The following is a 6,000-nucleotide window of genomic DNA, read 5'->3' as shown; positions in this document are numbered from 1 at the left end:
CGGCTGTTGTGTTTCTTTCATTGGGAATGGGGGGGCTGGTCTCTTTGGGGGGGGGCTGTTAGTGGGGAGGGTTGCTTGGCTTGAGGTCCCCCATCCCATGTGGGGCTCCCCAGGGAGGCAGGGAGGGGGATCACTCATCATGCTGCCTCTGCACACACAACCACACCTGTTGGGCTGCCGTCCCAGGCTGGAGGAGGCAGAAGGAAGGTGGCCTCCAGAGGACGGGAGAGACCCCAGACCCGATACCGTCAGTAGGGAAGACCTCCCCCACCCCCACCCCACTGCTGACTTTTTTTGCCACACTTGTCAAGTGAATCACTGCAATTTTAAGTGAGTAACGTGGTTGTTAAGTGAGCCTGGCTTCCCCATTGAATTTGCTTGTCGGAAGGTCGCAAAAGGGGATCTCGTGACCCTGGGGCAGTGCGACCGTCGTAAATATGAACCGGTTACCCGGCATCTGGAGTTTGATCGCGTGACCGTGGGATGCTGCAGTGGTCAGAAGCGGACAAATGGAAATGTCACTAAATGGTCGCTAAATGAACTGTTGTAAGTCCAGGACTCATCCGAGGTTCCGATTGGGCGGGGGAAAGGGGGGCTCCATGGAGGGCAAGGAGCGCTGCTGCCCCCCTCCCCCTCGCCCGCCTTGCCCCCCCTTTCAAGCAGCCTGAATGTTGGGAGGGTCTCCCGGGCATTTCCCACAGGTGGCCACTAGAGGGCAGGCGCTGCCCGTGCTGCCTTCGGAGGGGCGCCGCAAAAGCTGCCTCCAAAGACGGAGGGAAAGGGGGGGGGGAGTCCGGGAGGCCCCCAAATCTGGAAGCGGCTGCCGGGGGGATCCTGGGAGTTGAAGTCCACCCATCGGGAAGGCTGCCCGCCAGAGCCTCGTCCCACCGGTGCTTCTCTCCCCTCCAGCCACAGGAGCCTCGCAGCCCCCACCCCCGGGGTCCAGCCAGGGCGGGGAGGGGGAGTCCGGACCCCCCTTCAAACCGTCACTAAGCGAATGGCTGGTGATAAGTCAAGGAGTGCCTGCATTTATTGGACTCCCCTTATTACTTGATGAATGACTTAAAGTGGGGAAGAGACCAGTTGCTCCTTCCTCCTCCTCCTCCTCCTCTTTTTCCCATCACAACAGAGGGAGGGAGGGGTCCAAGGCCACCCAGCTGCCTTTCAGGGTTCCCGCAGGACTAGAACTCACCACCTCCTTAGGGGTTTCTAAGGCTGCCCCTTAACCAGCGCCACGCAGGATCCCTTGAGCTGTGGAGGGGGGCTTTGTGGGTGGTTTTCTCCTGCTTTGGTCTCCCCCTGACCTGACTGCCCCCGTCCTTGTCCCGAGAAGTCCGTCCTTCTTCCCCCCCATTTGCCGGCAGAGGAAACCACGAGGGTCCAGGATTCTGACCCTTCCAAGATGTGAGCAAACGGCTCTCCGGGGGTCAGAATCCCTTCGACCTCATGGTTTAAGCACACACACACCCTTCCCCCAAGTGAGCAAGGAGGCTGGAAACTGCCTTGAATGGGGAATGTAAGAGACTCACAAGAAATGGATGTGGAAATGCTTTTACTCCTCTCAGATGTCTAGACCAGTGGCTCCCAAACTTGGCAACTTTAAGACTTGGGAACCACTGGTCTATACCACAATTTGTTTGGCAGGCGGCAGGATAGAATGGGGAGGGAGGGGGGAGAGAGAAAAGGGCCTGTTTAAATTTTGTAAGCATATCTGACCCAAACTTAAAAACTCCCAAAGAATCATTCATGGCCTTCTGAAGAGGTCTTTGAACAACCAGTTATACTTGCTCTTCTGACTCAATTACGGGAGTCTAGAAAATCTGAACACTGATATGCTCAGTTGTTTTTTTTTAAAGGTCAGTAGTAATGCAGAGTTATTGAGGGATTCTGTATAGTGGACCCCTCCCCAACCAAAGAAATTCTTTTCTAATGAACCCATCTTTGAGAGCAATTGCACCATATTGAAATCACTCAGATATTTCACCAGATGCCCCCCCCCTCCATGGAACATCTCCCACTAATATTTAGCTCTCCTAAGAGGGCTGTTCCAGATGGGGTACCCCAAGCCCCAATCGTCCCACAATGGGAGGTGCCTAGATTACGCCAGCATATGGTGAAAATCCTACAAAAATGGCTTAATTGTTTAAAAGCATTATTTCTACTCATAATCCTATATGGAATGAGTTACAAACTATGTTTAATATAATACAATAGCAGAGTTGGAAGGGACCTTGGAGGTCTTCTAGCCCAACCCCCTGCCTAGGCAGGAAACCCTTTCAGACAAATGGCTGTCCAACCTCTTCTGAAAGACTTCCAGTGTTGGGGCATTCACAACCTCTGGAGGCAACTTCTGTTCCACTGATTAATTGTTCTAATTGTCAGGAAATTTCTCCTCAGTTCTAAGTTGCTTCTCTCCTTGATTAGTTTCCACCCATTGCTTCTTGTTCTGCCCTCAGGTGCCCTGGAGAATAGCTTGACTCCCTCTTCTTTGTGGCAACCCCTGAGATATTGGAGCACTGTTATCATGTCTCCCCTGGTCCTTCTTTTCATTAAACTAGACATATCCAGTTCCTGCAAGGGTTCTTCATAGGTTTTAGTCTCCAGTCCCCTAATCCTCTTTGTTGTTTAATGTTTTTCTGACTGGGGAGGACAAAGGGATGTTTGTGGGGAAAGTTGGATTAGAGACACCAGAGAATGTTAGAGATCTTTTGTTTCCCTTTGAAGATCCTATGTGGGATCCAAGCATCCCACAGATTTGAAGGAGTTATGAGAAGTCAGCAACTGAGTAGTTGCAGTTTTAATGGTTGTTATTCCAAAGAAGTAAACTATAGGGAAGACCAACAATAATCTCCATAGATCTGGAAATGATGTTCTCTCTCTCTCTCTCCCTCCCTCCCTCCCTCTCTCTTTCTCTCTCTTTTTGTCTCTCTGTCTCTCTGTCATTTCTAAGACCTGGAGGGGGGAGGGCTGGAAAAGTTGTTGGTATATGTAAGTGGAGAGAGAGAGAGGGAGAGAGAGAAATGTATTTTATGCCTGTCCAGGTTGAAAGGTGAGAACTTTGATTTTTTATTTTGTGTGAAAAGACTTACATTGAGAGTTGATCTATAGAAAACTCATAGAAAGTTATGTATCTCTCTAAATTCCAAAAATGTGGAGAGAGAGAAAAAGTGTGTTTTTTAACATAACCACTCTCCTGGAAAAGGGGGGGGGAGTGAATTCACAATGTAAGGTTTGAGACCCATAGAAGTTTGAGAACACATCCAAGTCCCAATGAGCCAAACCTGAGACTTAAAGGGAGGCTTGAATAACAATCAGCATTTAATCTTTGATCAAAGCTTAAAGACATGATGGTCAGTTGTTCCCAACATAACCCCAAGGATACGCAGGGAAGAACTCCCCTTCGGAGAAGGTGTGGCTCCTTTTTATACAGACATCATAGAATAACATCCTGGCTTTCGTAGAGTATAAATCTTTATTACTGTCAAAGACCAGCAATACACATTACTTTTTACCATATATTAAAAAGTAGTGATATTAAAATATAATTTAAAAGTATTGACGTTAAAAGTGGATAATAACACGCATGTTCTCAAATTGTTCAGGTCACTCCCTGGTTTACGTGGGTGAGAAGCCGATAAGTATGGGAGTAAATACAATGGTCCAGAAATTGTCAGAGATATGTCCAGATAATTGGTACAAGATGACAACTATACTTCTGTAGCCAATTTTTTTTTCTTGTGGACATTGCAGCAGCACAGAACTTTGCCACTGCAGACGTGGTAACCAGGTTAGTGTCCTGGAGGAGGAAGGCTAGATAAAAATGGTCTGCCCTCCCTGGCAATCTCTCTAATAAGGGGAGAATATGTGCAGACCTACAAGCTCTGTATAACTCCCAGTGTAATAGAACATGTGAATTATCTTCCACTTCTCCTTTACCACATATACAAACCTGTTCTGCTATAGGTGTTCTCTTATACCTGCCCTGGAGGAGTAATGAAGGGAGAATGTTAAATCTGGCTCTGAAGAAAGCTATTCTTTGTTTTGGGAAAATCAGGTCATTTAGATATCTTCCCGCACTCCCTGTTTGATTCTGTCCCTACTGTGGAGAGGCAACGTATTTAGTTCTTCTTGGAACTCCATGTCCCTCATTCTATTGATTACGACTCGCTTTCCTTGATGAAAGATGAGGGACATTGAGAGTAATGGTGAGAGCCCATGAGAGCCCAGCTTGTGATCAATTGCCTGTTTCCAGGGGGAAGGGAAATTGTCCGTCAACACTAGTGGGGACAGTCCCACTGGAAAGAAATGCATAATGAATGACCATCATCTTCCAGGCTCTTACCTGAATTTGAGGCATGCCTGTCTCAGTTCTTTACTGGGCATTTGGAGTTCCTTTGGGTGCAGCTAAGAGGGCTCACAGGAATTTAGTTTGTGTGGTTTCTAACAAGTCTCTCTTTGCAAGGATTCCTGTTTGTGCCCCATATAGAATTTGAGCCAATGTTTTGGCCTCGAAAAGTTTTAAGGCAGCAGGTACTAACTGACCTCCACCTGTATAAAAGAAGTGTTTAATTGCGTTTGAGGACCTGTTGGCTGCTTGCAATGTGTGATCCAGGTGTGCCTTCCATGTCCCTTGCGAGTGGAAAACCAGCCCAAGGTATCTAAATGTTCTAACCTGTTCTAAACTATGTCTGTCAGGCGTGCCTCCATCAATGACCAAGAAAGAAAACCCCCAGCTCCATTGTTCCTGGAATTAAAATAGTTTTACTGGTTATGAAAAGATGGATGCATCTCCAAAAGGCACCATCATGTTGCTATGCAGGACGGTTGGCCTTGACCAGGTCCAAACACCGGCCACCAGCATGCGCAGAAGACTGTGAGAAGAAAACGCCCTTTTCATATCACCCCCTGTACCATTTATGCCCATCCCAAATACCGTGCCCCCACCCTCCCCGTTTCTATGGCAGCCGATAGCCAGTAAGCAAAACAGAGGCTGACAATGTCCTTCTATTTCCCAGGAGTATTGGCGTGGTCTTTTAGCAAAAACTAAAACTTTTGATTTATCATAGTTAAGGACCAGCTTGTTTTGCCTGCAATAGCCGAGTGTTGCCCGGATTTTGCATTGTTCTAGGTTAGGAGGATGGAAATCAGGGTTCTGTAAGAGATCGATCAGGGGATTGATATAGAAGTTGAGGAGGGAGGGGGACAGGATGCAACCCTGCCGGACCCCTTTTTGTACCCTTACTGGGACGGTTAAACTCCCTTGGGGATTGCACCTCACTTTCAAGGGGGAATTGGCATACAATTTTTGTATGAGGAAGAGGAGGCGTTGATCGATAGTGGTGCATTTTAATTTCCCCCAGAGGGCGATCCTGGATATTGAATCAAAGGCCTGCTTACAATCCAGGAAGGCCACAAAAAGAGAGGATTTTTTTATACGTGTATTTTTGTACTAAATGGTGGAGTACCAAGATATGATCCACCGTAGATCTTCCTTCTGTGAAACCGGCTTGTTCGATTATCCCCCCTGATATTAGCAAATCCTGGAGTTTATAGTTTAGGTGTTTGGCATAGAGTTTACTAATAACGCTCAGAAGACTAATGGGTCTATAATTGCCTGGGTCATTTCTATTACCTTTTTAATAAATTGGTATGATAATTGCTATTCCCCGATCTCTTGGCATATGGCCAGTTTTATCTATGAATGTAAACAGAGAGGCTAAAAGTGGAGCCCACCAACTCCAACTGGCCTTCCTTTTGATTATTTCTGGCAGGACATTATCAGCCACGGGTCCCTTATTAGCAGTGGTGGGTTTCAAATTTTTTTCGAACCTACTCTGTGGGTGTGGCCTCCTTTGTGGGAGTGGCTTGCCCGCCATGTGTTTTCTTTCTTTCTTTCTCTCTTTCCTTCCTTTTGTCTCTCTGTCCCTTTTTCCATTTTTTCTTTCATCTCTCACTTTTTCTTTCTTTTTTCTTTTTTTATTTCTTCCTTTCTTTCTCTTT

Source organism: Thamnophis sirtalis, unplaced genomic scaffold (genome assembly GCF_051295495.1).
Source record: "Thamnophis sirtalis isolate CommonGarterSnake01/CBP01778 unplaced genomic scaffold, rThaSir2_p1.2 scaffold_18, whole genome shotgun sequence".
Taxonomy (NCBI): Eukaryota; Metazoa; Chordata; class Lepidosauria; order Squamata; family Natricidae; genus Thamnophis; species Thamnophis sirtalis.
The sequence above is the reverse complement of the archived record's forward strand: the minus strand, read 5'-3'. Positions refer to the sequence as shown.